Consider the following 14,343-nt stretch of genomic DNA (forward strand, 5'->3'; position numbering starts at 1 on the left):
TTGAATCTGAAGCAAGACTGTGGGAGGTTGCAGCAACGGAGACCAAGACACACAAGGAGAGCTCTTACCAATATAAAACAGCCTCAGTGTGAGCTGGCTTAATTTGTTTACCTTCCAGATACAAGCTTCTGATAATCATGCTGGAAAAGTTTCCAAAATACAGCAAGATGACAGATCACAGTCGAATGTTAAAATCACAGATCAGCCAGCTCAAGGAGTTTATATGTTAATGAAACTCCGTGGCTATAATGGAATAAAATTGACAGCAATGCTGCTGGCCCCGAACTGAATAAACAGCAACAACTTGTATTTATATAGCACCTTTAACATAGTAAAATGTCCCAAGGCACATCACAGCAGTGTTTTAAGACAAAACAAATAAATTTGACACCGAGCCACACAAGAAATTACAGCAGATGAACAAAAGCTTGGTCAAAGATGGAGGTTTTAAGGAGCGTCTTAAAAGGAGGAAAGAGAGGCGGAGAGGTTTAGGGAGGGAGTTCCAGAGCTTGGGGCCTAGGCAACAGAAGGTACGGCCACCAATGGTTGAGCGATTATAATCACGGATGCTCAAGAGGACAGAATTTGTGGAGCACAGACACCTCAGGGGATTGAGAGGCTGAAGGAGATTACAGAGATAGGGAGGGACAAGGGATTTGTAAAGAAGTCTGAGAATTTTGAAATCGATTGCTTAACTTGGAGCCAATGTAGGTCGGTGAGCACAAGGGTGATCGGGACTTGGTGCGAGTTAGGATATGGGCTGCCGAGTTTTGGATGGCCTCCAGTTTACATAGTGCAGAATGTGAGAGGCCAGCCAGGAGTGTGTTGGAGTACTCATGTCTGGAGGTAACAACAGCATGGATGAGGGCTTCAGCAGCAGATGAGTTGAGGCAGGGGCAAAGACGGGCAGTGTTATGGAGGTGGAAATAGGCGGTTTTAGTTAGTCAATTTTAGTTATAGTCACCAATAAATAGTTGGATTAGTGACCTGATTACCTACAGTTCTGAATATTAAGAATGATGTTTATGGAGCGATGAGTTTTATCATGTAATGGAAGGCTTGCATCGGAGGTTGTCTGATGCTGAAACTATTCAGAAACAGTCCTAAGGGAAACTTTATAGTACTTATACTGGCTCCATCACTCTTCAAACTAGATCTGTGGTATTTAATTACTCGGCACAGAACACTTTGAAAATGACTACAATTCGCAAGAAACCAATAGACAAAATACAGTGATGATTTAAAAGGACTTAATGTACTGCATTTTCAAATGGGAAGGTTCCATATGGCAATCAGGCTCGATATTCTTTGGGAGATCTGTGTCATTTATATTCTCTAAGTGATTTACTTGTACTGCAGGAACACACACACACCACATATTCTACCCAGCAGTCAGATCCCATGCAGTCAAAGTACAGATTTACCCAATACCCCATATTACAAAATAAAGATTAGAAAGATAGGTTGAGGGAGCCAAGAAATCCAAGCAAGCCACCTCACCTGGAAATGACTAATGCTGCATAAATTAGTATACTTCTGATCAGACTAATGTCAGAAGTCAACTATTCCATGACGCTATGTCAGTCCCCTCCAACTTATAAAATAACAGCAGCAGAGACTAAATTGTGCAGCAGATTTGGATATTGTCCTTTCATTTCCAAAATAAGAAAAATAACTTGTTTATATAGTGCCTGATATCCTAAGGCGTTCGTCATAACCAATTAATTACTGAACTTCAATGACTGACATTGTCGTCAAATTGCATTCAGCATGGCCCTGTTGACCAGTTCATCTGTTTTTGGAGTTAGTCAAGAGAAGAATGTTGGCCAAAACCCTAGGAGAACTTCCTACCCTTCTTCAAATAGTGCCGTGGCATCTTTAATGTTCGCCTGAACATGTCTCATCCAAATGACAGCACCTCCAACTACTGAACACTGCTTCAGTACTGTACCAAGCATTATCCGCTCAAGTGGAGTGAGGTTTGAGCCCAATACCTTCTGACTCAGGCAAGAGTGCTACTAACTGGGCTAAGCGACATTTGGATTCAAATGTGGCAAATAGTTTACAATCATCCCAGTTTGACGGTGTGGCCTGCAAGGATCCTAAAGGACGACTGAGAATTATCGACATCACAAGTGCCCTCTATCACCAACAACAAAAACATTTTGAAGGGGAACTTTTCCCTTTCTGCTTTTTAATATAGATAGGCTTTCATTTATTTGTACTGCACAGTTTCCTTGCTGTCAAATCATCACACGGCCATGGAGACTTGACTCGGTAATGTGCACTAACTTTTAACTAGGCAAAACAAAGTTTCCAAGCGTACTGCTCGCTCCCTTCCCCAGATCACATTTCAAGTTACAGAAAGCCCCAAGGTGAAATTAGTTATTTGTGGCAACAAAATGGCCCCATTACTGCCCAGTTGCAGGTAACCTCAAAGCTCTCCTCCGAGGCTAGGGTCCGAGACACTGTTCAGCCAGAGTATAGGGAGCTTCACGCTTTGTCAAAACGGCTCTACACTCGAGCTGGGATTGGTTGCTGCTAGGACACATACCATTTTTTTAAAAAAGATAAGTGCTCATTCCATCACATGTACCAGCCAAAATATTTCGGCCCACCTCCTGAAAAGTATCCTTCAGCAATGGAATGGTCTATTATTTTCCTGCTGTTCAAATGTATTCCAGTATGTGACATACAAAGTACTGATTCTGTTGCTACACCACTGGCAAATCAATCACAGCTTTACTTCAAGTCAACATTAATCTTAAAAGACTTTGAGATTCCAACTCGAGTCACATCCCATGTTAAACAAATGCATGTTTGAGTGTACAAGCAAAAACTACATTTGAATTTTTAGATTTACCACCTATCATCAGCTGAGCTCTGCAATTTCTGGGGCTGCACCCAGACCATTCTGGAGAAGAAAAAAAACACATGACCATACTGCTGGAAGCAACAAAGGTTTGAGAATACTGTTACCATGAGATAGTCACCTTCCGAGACAAAAGTTGCACATTCAAGAAATGGGTTTCAAGTGCGAATAGCTCTAAGTTGCTGAAATTTTTGTTGTCAGATCTGAACGCTGGTAGAAAGCCACACCACCGTCTGACATACAATCCAGGAGCCTAAAAGGGAAATCCAAAACAATTTACACAAGGCTTCCTTTCACATATCCCAGAATCAAATTTCAAGGGAGCTCCTTTAATTATACTTGCAGTTGTGTCACAAGGAGTAAGCCGTGGTCTGTCTCAAGACAGATTACATTCCCAGTTAAGCTCTATTTGTAGATATGGACTTTATGAAACAGAATGGGATGGAGGGTGGTGAGAAGTAGCTGCTTGGTAACACTGTTCAAACCTTTAGTTCAACTGCCATGGAGGGAACATGTTTCAGTAAAACATCCCATAACCCAACTATTTTTTCATTCCTCCACAACCAACTCCTTTAGTCTCGGGACTAATTTATCTCAGGATAAATGTCCTGGCCAGCATTTATCCTTCGACCAACACCTAAAACAGATTAACTGGCTATTATCTCATTACTGTTTGCGGGAGCTTGCTGTGCACAAAGTACACTGCCACACTCCCTACATTACAACAGTGTCTAAACGTCAAAAGCACAAGATTGGCTGTAAAGTGCTTTGGGATGTCCAGAGTTCGTGATGGCACTATATAAATAATGCAAGTTTTTCTTTATATATGTGGAGTTATTAAAATGAATTTTACATCTTAGTTTCAGGCCCCGGTATCTTCTCGATAAAAAGAGGATGCAAAACGTCCTGAGGTTGCGAAAGGCATCACAAAAATACAAATCTTTCTTTGGCTCTGCTTCGCTCTCCCAAATACCTTGGCCGAAACTGGAAATTCAGTGTGGGGGAACTGTGGGAGTGAAGGGGTCTCCAGCCACTACACACAATCACAGTGTATTACTGTCTCAATTCAAACAGGCTATCATAAGAACAATGAAGGAGTTTAGCCTTGTTAAGAGATTTGCAGAGGGTTTTTTAATTCAGTCATTAGGATTTTTTTTTTTTAAAATAGCTGCAGCCAGAATTTTGTCCCAAGCTTAACTTCATACAATTGTTCCAAAATTCATCTGTGGTCTGCTAAGCCTGAGGGAGGAGCCAACCTACTTTTGAAAGAGAACAGAGTATCTGTTTTGTTCAATTATTTGCAGTTATTTTCAAAATGTGGTCAACAGCACCTCAACTTCAGGAAGTCCTAGCAACTCATTTTTGTGATATTTAGCATGCATTAAGTGTTAGACATGGCTCAGTAGTAGCACTTCACCCCCGAGTCAGCTGCTGTGGGTTCAAGTCCCACTTCAGAGACTCGGGCACAAAAAGCTAGGCTGGCACTCCAGTGCAGTACTGAGAAGGTGCGGTCTTTAGGATGAGGCATTAAACAGAAGTCCTGTCTGCTCCTTCAAGTGGATATAAAAGATTTAATGGCACTATTAAGAGGAAAGTTCTCCCCTCCTGGCCAATATTTATCCTGCAACCAACATCGCAAAAAACAGACTAATTGGTCATTTCACATTGCTGTTTGTGGGATCTTTCTGTGCACAGATTGGCTGCCGCATTACAACAGTGAGTACACTTCAAAAGTACTTAATTGGTTGTAAAGAGCTTTGGGACGTCCTGAGGTGCAAGTCTTTTTCTTTTATTTGACCACGCAGCCCTCACAGTTGAGCTGGTTATGTCCTCTGGTGATGACACGTGATCTGTCCAGCAGGAGGCACTTCTGCTTTCCCCTTCCCAAGTATTCATGCAGGTCAGGACCAAATTTTACCACTACAGCTAGGATCAACTAACTCAGCACAAACTGGGAGTCTGGGCCTGGAACCTGCTCGCCTGCATGACACAAGTACAGGGCTACCTTTAGAAAGAAATTGGGAGAAGTTCATCATCTGGTAGGACATCTTCAATAGAAACATGAAATGCTACCTCCTGGAATTTATAGGACAATCCAAATTGCTTATAATTTGGTACAAGACAGTATCAGCTGTGGCTCAGTGGGTAGCACACTCACCTGAGTCAGAAGGCTGTGGGTTCAAGTCCCACTCCAAAAACTTGAGCACAAAAAATTAAGCTGACTCTCCAGTGCAGCGCTGAAAGTGCGTCTTTCAGATGAGACGTTAAACCGATGCACTGTCTACCCTCTCAGGTGGATGTACACGATCCCAAGGCACTATTTTGAATAGCAGGAGAATTGTCCCTGGTGTCCTGGCCAATATTTATCCCTCAAATCAACATTTGAAGCATAAAGCACTTTGAGACATCCGGTAGTCGTGAAAGGTGCTATAGAAATGCAAGTATTTCTTTTAAGATGGTTCACAACGACCCTAAACAAAGCTACTCATCCCATTTTCTCTCCATCACTAAGACGACCTACTTTGACCTTTGTAATGTCAGCTGCAACCCTCATCCATAAGAATGCAATAGGAGCTGGAGTAGGCCATTTGGCCGCTCGAGCCTGCTCCACCATTCAATAAGATCAAGGCTGATCTGATCCTGGCCTCAACGCCACTTTCCTGCCCGCTCCCCATAACCCTCGACTCCCTTATCATTCAAAAATCTGTATTTCCATCCATACCTTGTCACCTCTTGACTATTCCAATATTCTCCTGGTCAGCCTCCCACCCTCTGCAAACTCCAACTCACTCAAAGCTCTGCAGTCCATATCCTCTCCACACCAGGTTCCACTCATTCATACCCCTTCCTCATTAATCCAAAGTGCTGCCCAGTCCTCAACACCTCAAACTTTAAATTCCCATTCCTGCCCTTCATGGCCTCACCTTTCCCCTCACTCAGTAACTTCCTCCCCCAGGAACCCTTCTTCGGATTCTCTGTTCCTCTGACTCTGGCCTTGTGCATCTCCCCTCTCTTCACCCCACCATCAGTGGCTATGCTTTCAGCCCCCTAGGCACCTTGCACTGGAATTCCCTCTGCCTCTCCACTTCCCTCGCCTCCTTTTAAAAAGGTCCTACTTAAAAAGCAACCTCTTTGACCACTCCTCCTAAACGTTCCTCCTGTGGCTTTGTGCCCTTTTTGTTTTAATTACACCTCCACTACCTAAAAGGCGATATAAATGCACATTGTTGTGTTAGCAGTCTGAACACTGCTGCACTAAACCAAGACGTCCCAGAAAAGTGAGGAGACGGGTGTAGTCTGAACACAGCATTAGTCACTGCTCAAAATTGCAACTTTAAAGTTTGAAACCACAGTTGGGACACAGAAGACTGGACATGCATAATTTATACATTTTACCAAATGTACATCTGATATAACATTCAGGATCTGAAGCCTAATTGGATGATGATAAAGAGGTAGCTGCTTCTTAGAAACAGTCCTACTTGGAAGCGCACTCACTGGCTGAGCAGCAAATTGAACCAAATGTATAGAGTTACAGATTAACTGCTACATATGTTTAAACAAAGGCCCCCTTTCATCCCTCTGTCCAATAGCCAAGCTAGTCAACTGGAAGTGTAGAGCTCACAAATCAGAATAGCAACTGTTTCATAAAGTACTTACTTGGTATCAGGCAATGAGTGGTCATTATCCAGACTTCTCATTTATTAATTAGTGAAACTCAGATACAACAACTAGAAATAAACAAATTAAACGTGACTTTAATACTTTGAAAGTCTGGGGGGGTTTTCCACTTGTGTATAACAACACAACTGGTCAACGTGGAAAGATTTAATTGACAGCAGAGTCATTGGATAAACATCGAAGTACAACTGGCTGAACTTTCTGGTATTTCCACAGATCTGAGACAGTGGAGTACATTACCCCATATTGATATTTCTGAAATTTAGAATACACCTCGTACATCAGACACAATGGAATGCAATGCAGCACCACCCTACACTTGAGTCATCAAGTAGAATATAAAATCCCAGCCACACCAGATACAGTACATCTAATTAGCAAAGCATCACCACTGTGCAACAATGTACCGAATCTAACTTTCTATGCCTATTCCATATCTAAACTGTTGCAGGAAAGAAAGGCTTTTCAAACACAAACTGGAGCTATCTAGCACATGTAAAATTAGAATAATGATTCATTCAATTTGCACGGAGTGCACTAGACCAAGCAAGAGCTGAGTTCTATAAATACTCAAACAAATTTACATTAGCAGGTTAAAAGGACTACATTCAAAACCTGCGCGGTCATGACCTCGGGTCTTCAATGCTCAACACATAGGACATTACATTTTAGTTGGTTTGGATTGTTTGGTAGATGGGGCAGGTCATTATCCAGTTTGGTATTAAGCTTTTTAAAATCAGGCAATGCTGCAAAAATACCAGGGCTCAACAGTAGCACTCTCGCCTCAGAGTCAATAGGTTGTGGGTTCAAGTCCCACTTGAGGCTTGAGCACATAATCTCGGCAGACACTCCATTGCAGTACTGAGGGACTGCTGTGCAGTCGAAGGAGCCATCTTTTTTATGAGACATTAAACCGAGGCCCCGTCTGCCTATCAGGTGCATTTAAAAGATCTCACTGCACTATTTGAAGAGCAGGGCAGTCCTGCTCAATATCTGTCCCTCAAACATCACCAAAACAGATTATTTGGCTATTTATCTCTTTACTGATTGTGCACAGCTCTCACAAATTGGCTGCTGAACATCCCGACATTACTACACTTCTGACCACTGTGAAGCACTGACCATACACTTGATCAGCTCTGCTGGGCAGGCCACATAGTCCGGATGCCGGACACGAGACTCCCTAAGCAAGCGCTCTACTCGGAACTCCTTAACAGAAAACGAGCCAAAGGAGGGCAGCAGAAACATTACAGGGACATCCTCAAAGCCTCCCTGATAAAGTGTAACATCCCCACTGACATCTGAGAGTCCCTGGCCAAAGACCACCCTAAGTGGAGAAAGTGCATCCGGGAGGGCACTGAGCACATCCAAGTCTCAACGCCGAGAGCACGCAGAAATCAAGCACAGGCAGCGGAAAGAGAGTGCGGCAAACAAGTCCCACCCACCCCTTTCCTCGACGAATGTTTGTCCCACCTGTATTCTGTTCAGCCACCTAAGAACTCAAGCTAAGAGTGGAAGCAAGTCTTCCTCGATTCCGAGGGACTGCCTATGATGATGATGACACTTCTAAAGTACTTCCCCAGTTTATTTTTTATAATTGATTGTTTCACTTGATGAATCCAAAGTGACATCAGAATCCCTCGCAAATAGGAATATGTGATGAAGAATGTTTAAAAATTATTTTCAAACCAAAGCAGTTTGTCAATTCCATTAAAATTTGAATAAAATTGTTAAAACCCGTTTTTCCTCTCACTTGACATTTAAATGAAATACCAAGTTAAAGTTATTATGATGCACAGATACAATATTGCTTAATCAAGCAGTGGCACAAATTAAATGGGTGATTATTTAAAAGCATGCACTAGACTAGGGCAGTGATCAGTCATTGAGGTGGGTCATTTCCCCCACACACACACACTTTTTTTTATATAAAGAGAGGCAACTTTCACACTTAACATGCTCTGTAAATGGAATTGCAATACACAACATCTACACCAATTGCTCACACCATTTACTCCCGCTGCCTTGCTCTGTGATCTATCTCCATGCCCCAGCCTCACAGTGCTATTCTGATGTATCCCAGCACAAGCTTCTCCTGTCACATCCATATAATCACCTCCAGGGTATCCCACGATTTCATCCTGACCCCCTCTACTTCCTAATCTGTACATTGTAACTCAACAATATCCATAAGTACAGGGTTGGCTTCTATCCTTATGTATGTGGACGATACCCAGATCAACCTCCCCACCACCATCCTAGATTCTGCACCTGTCCATTATCAGTTTGGGGATCAACAGTTACTTTCTGTAGTTTAACAGTGGCTGTTGCCAGAGGTTTTGCGCCTTAGATCCCAATTCCCAACTGTTCACTCAGACTGAGCCCAATAGTGCACGGCCTCAATGTCCTATTTCACCTCCACGATCAGCTCTGTGCTGTCAGAAAGCCAGTGTGATGTAGAAGTTGATCTTTAGCCCAACCCCCACCTTCACCACTTCACCTGCTCCACCCTACCCTGTGTCACAGTTAAACACTTTTGGCACCTCTATACTTCTGCAAAGCTCTCCATTCCTTCACAAACTCCAATTTGTCTAGATCTCAACCACTCACATCCTGACCCGCACCAAGTCCTAACCATCTAACTCTTGCCTAGGTATGACCCCCACTTGCTGAAGCACCGTGGACATTTTGCTATGAAAACGGTGTTAGAAATGCAAGCTGTTGTTCAACTCTGGGCTAGAAGATGAGCAAACAGAAGATGAGATCACTGGCAAACTACAAGAATGTAGCTATGCAAAAATGTAATTATGCAAGAACTTTTTAAACGCAAGGAAAAATTGCTGTAGTTACCACTATCACATTGTCCTTAAATATGATCAAACCTCTTCCCCAATATATTTACATAGTTCTTTATCACAACCTTTAGAGCATCCCCAAACACTTTAAATACACAATTTATTTGCCGTGAAGTCCCTGTTGCTATGCATTAGGGTTGCCAACCCTTCAGAATTGCCTCGGGAGTCTCCAGAATTTAAAGAAGAATCTCCCAGACACTGCTGAAAACAGCCCAGGGTAAAATCATAGGGGCATTAAAACAATTACTGGTTTTCTTTTTCCATTTGCTTTAAACACTTTTGTTTGAGTTATAAAAATACTGGACATGGGGTAAAACAGCTATTTGACTGAGATTCAGGTAATGAAGAGTCTGTTTGCTTTCCAATTGACACCGCAAATATGGATACGTTGGGCAGCCAATGTCCAGCGTGGGGACAGGGAAGCAGGAAGTCAATTGATGAAACCTCACCAGAATACAGTCCATGATAGACATTTAGCACACAGCAAGGTCCCACAAACTGGTCACTAAACAACTGGTTAATTTGGCAGCAGTGGTTCAGGGAGGAATGTTAGCCAGGACACCAGAACACTGTTCAAAAATATGTTGTTTGAATAGTTCCACAAGATCTTTAACAGGCCAAATCTCAATTTAACATCTCATCCGAAGCACATTACCTCTGACAATGCAGCGCTCTGTCAGTACTGAAATGCGAGCCTAGATTATGTGCTCAAGCCCTGAAGTGGGGTTTGAACCCCTGACCTTGTCAGAGGGGAGTGCAACCCACTGATCCAAGGTTATACTTATTTGCCCCCTTATTGCACCAGTTTGTCTCCTCCTCCCCATAAATAGATAAGTAGTATTTCACCATCTCCATCAAGCAATGGTTGGTGCTATTTGAGTAATGTCAATACTTGGTTCTGTTATACCCTGCATGCTCAGCGTGGATACACTGGGTTCTGTTATACCCTGCATGCTCAGCGTGGATACACTGGGTTCTGGTGCAATCTGCATTCTCCCCATGGATGCACATGGGTTGTGTTACAATTTACATGGATACCCTCAAACAAAATAGCCTGTTGCAAAACATCCAACAGCAGCTTACACTACAGCAATTTCCAAAAAAAAAGCAAGGCTGTGGGATACCAACATTATGCTACCTCACATAGAAACATAGAAAGTAGGTGCAGGAGTAGGCCATTCGGCCCTTCGAGCCTGCACCACCATTCAATATGATCATGGCTGATCATACAACTTCAGTACCCCATTCCTGCTTTCTCTCCATATCCCTTGATCTCTTTAGCCGCAAGGGCCACATCTAACTCACTTTTGAATATATCTGGCCTCAACAACTTTCTGCGGTAGAGAATTCCACAGGTTCACAATTCTGAGTGAAGAAGTTTCTCCTCATCTCGCTTACCCCTTTTCCTTAGACTGTGACCCCTGGTTCTGGACTTCCCCAATATCAGGAACATTCTTCCTGCATCTAATTTGTCCAATCCAGTCAGAATTTTATATGTTTTTATGAGATCCCCTCTCATTCTTCTAAATTCCAGTGAATATAAGCCTAGTCGATCCAGTCGTATATCAGTCTGGTGAACCTTCACCGCACACCCTCAATAGCAATAATGTCCATCCTCAGATTTGGAGACCAAAACTGTACACAATATTCCAGGTGTGGTCTCACCAAGGCCTTGTACAACTGCAGTAAGACCTCCCTACTCCTATACTCAAATCCCCTCGCTATGAAGACCAGCATGCCATTTGCTTTCTTTACAGCCTGCTTACCTTCAATGATTGATGTACCATAACACCCAGGTCTCGTTGCACCTCCCCTTTTACTAATCTGTCATTCAGATAATAATCTGCCTTCCTGTTTTTGCCATCAAGTGGATAACTTCACACTTATCCACGTTATACTGCATCTGCCATGCATTTACCCATTCACCTAACCTGTCCAAGTCACTCTGCTGCCTCCTAGCATTCTCCTCACAGCTCGCACTGCCATCCAGCTTAGTCTCATCTGCAAACTTGGAAATATTACATTCAATTCCTTTGTCTAAATCATTAATGTATATTGTAGATAGCTGGGGTCCCAGCACTCAACCCTGTGGCACCCCACTAATCACTGCCTGCCATTCTGAAAAGGACCCGTTTATTCCCACTCTTTGTTTCCCGTCTGCCAACCAGTTCGCTACCCACGTCAATACATTACCCCCAATATCATGTGACTTAATTTTGCACGCTAATCTCTTGTGTGGGACTTTATCAAAAGCTTTTTGAAAGTCCAAATACACCACATCCACTGGTTCTCCCTTATCCACTCGACTAGTTACATTCTCAAAAAACTTTAGAAGATTTGTCAAGCATGATTTCCCGTTCATAAATCCATGCTGACTTGGACCGATCCTGTCACTGCTTTCCAAATGCGCTGCTATTACATCTTTAATAATTGATTCCAGCATGTTCGCCACCACCGATGTCAGGCTAACCGGTCTATAATTCCCTGCTTTCTCTCTCCCTCCTTTTTTTTTTTAAAAAAGTGAGGTTACATTAGCTACCCTCCAATCCATAAGAACTGAACCAGAGTCCATTGAATGTTGGAAAATGACCACCAATGCATCCACTATTTCTAGGGTCACTTCCTTAAGTACTCTGGGATGCAGACGATCATGCCCTGGGGATTTATCGGCCTTCAGTCCCTTCAATTTACCCAACACCATTTCCTGACTAATAAGGATTTCCCTCAGTTTCCCCCTTCTCACTAGACCCTCGGTCCCCTAGTATTTTCAGGAGGTTATTAGTGTACCAAAGTATTTGTTCGATTGGTCTGCTATTTCCTTGTTCCCCATTATGAATTCCCCTGATTCTGACTGCAAGGGACCTACATTTGTCTTCACTAATCTATAGAAGCTTTTGCAGTCAATTTTTATGTTCCCTGCAAGCTTATTCTCATACTCTATTTTCCCCTTCCTAATTAAACCCTTAGTCCTCCTCTGCTAAATTCTAAATTTCTCCCAGTCCTCAGTTTTGCTTCTTTTTCTGGCCAATTTATATGCCTCTTCCTTGGATTTAACACTATCCCTAATTTCCCTTGTTAGCCACGGTTGAGCCATCTTCCCTTTTTTATTCTTATGCCACACAGGGATGTACAATTGTTGTGGTTCATCCATGTGATCTTTAAATGTCTGCCATTGCCTATCCACCGTCAACCCTTTAAGTATTATTCTCCAGTCTATCCTAGCTAATTCACGTCTCATACCGTCAAAGCTTCCTTTCCTTAAAACAATTCTCTAAGCTCAGTAGCTAGCTCACCAAAGAATTCAGAGAGAAACCGGTAATATCACTTAAAAAGCTGAGTAATGGTCTAGCCTACCTCACTGTTCCCAAATTCAAATACTATAGTCCACTGAACAAGCATGCATTTCCCTTGAGGACTACTTGAATTCCATGCAAAACACCAAATGCAAAGTTAAGACTTAATGCCCCATTGGTGGGTGAATGACACAATCAGCCCTCAACTCTCCCTGTGCTGTGACTAATGGGTTTGAACTGGTAGTTGAGAATCTGAACAGCAGAGGAATCTCAACCATTTCCCCTGTAATCATGAGCTTAGCTCACAGGACGTTTAAATACCCAATTACTACATTGGTGGCAGCACGGAAAGCAAACCAGCCTCAAGACAAAAGGTACAACAGGCACCGCCTTCACAAGTCCCAAATTAGCCCAAAACAGAAAAGTAGTGTGTAAGAGTTTCTTTTTTAGGCAGGGTGGGAAGGTGGTTAAAGCGAGCCCAAGTCTGAGAGAAGATTCTCAATTCAGATTGTTGCTCAACATTCCAGAGTTTGAGCATTTTGAATATAGTTTAAAAAAAAGTTTATTTGGTCACATTGTTTTTTTTCCCCACTTCAGTGCGGAAAAATACACACACTCGGGGCTGCTATACGTGGCAGGAAAAAACTACTGATCACAGGCGCCTTGCACACTCACTTCTGTCAGTGGGGGGGGGGGGGGGGGGAATAAATCCCCAACTTTTGTGAGCTACCAAATTCAAACTATTCCACCGCATTTTGGAAGACGGGAACTGGCCATTTTCCCCAACAGTTTGAGGCAGTGAGCCGAGAGAGACGCTGCTGCTTCACCCAGTGAGGATCCTGCCTCAATCCCGCGCTCTTCTTCATGTCCCTTTGCGGGGCGCCCCCTCCCTCCATCCATCCCCCCCCCCTACCCGGGGGCCCCTCGGGAGGGCCGAGACACCACTCACTCACAGCCAGAACCTCAGTACTTACAGTTAGGAGAACTTGTGTTGCCCCTGCAGCCTCTGGCTCTAGCGCTGCGCTGCCACTGCGGAGGGCGAGGACACCGCGCCGACCTGCCCAGCTCCAGATGCTCGCTGCGCTGCCTGGCTCCCGCCGCCGCCCATTGGATAGCGTTCATTCCAGCCGCACCAATCCCAGAGCGCCGGTGGACGATTGGTCGGTCGGGCTGTCCATCACACAAGCTGCTGTCTGGGATGGTGTTACCTGCAGGGAGAGCCCAGGCTGCTGGCCCACTGACCGCGCCATGGGGAGATGTAGCACAGGCAGCAAGGCTCACATACTCGCCCATTTCCCCTTCTCCTGTGTTTTTGCCTCTTAATTGAACCCTTAAAAAGGAGACACTGTGTTTGCCCCAGTGTCATCAAACTAAAAGCTCAAACAAAAAAGTGCCCCATTTTCAGAAGGGACACTACCAATAAGCCCCCAAATCATTAAAACAAAAAGACAAAGGAAACTTAACAATTTAAATAATGTTTCCAGCCGTGTCGACCACACGCTCCAGTCCCTGCAGTGCCCATCGCCCGTGGAAGCCCCGAGCGTACCAACATGCTGGAGTGGAACTAAACTACAGAACCAGTGGGAAGCGGTTTAACCTACGCCGCCTCCAGGCCAGGTCCAAGATTACCCCAACCTCTGTC

At 43.7% G+C, this 14,343-nt stretch overlaps 1 protein-coding gene across 2 annotated transcripts in view; it reads right to left on the reverse strand.

Moving 5' to 3' along the window:
• LOC139265746 (plastin-3-like) overlaps positions 1–13,795 on the reverse strand; it is a 123,420-nt gene extending 109,625 nt beyond the window's left edge. Inside the window, exon 1 of one of the 2 annotated variants that reach the window (XM_070883090.1) lies at positions 13,676–13,795. The gene's annotated coding sequence lies outside the window, so the exon portion shown is untranslated. Of the gene's footprint in view, positions 1–6,532; positions 6,553–13,675 lie in introns of those variants that run through there. The other variant, XM_070883092.1, reaches the window with a different exon arrangement.
• Positions 13,796–14,343: the final 548 nt, after the last annotated feature.

The sequence above is a fragment of the Pristiophorus japonicus genome, chromosome 6 (assembly GCF_044704955.1).
Source record: "Pristiophorus japonicus isolate sPriJap1 chromosome 6, sPriJap1.hap1, whole genome shotgun sequence".
Lineage (NCBI taxonomy): Eukaryota > Metazoa > Chordata > Chondrichthyes > Pristiophoridae > Pristiophorus > Pristiophorus japonicus.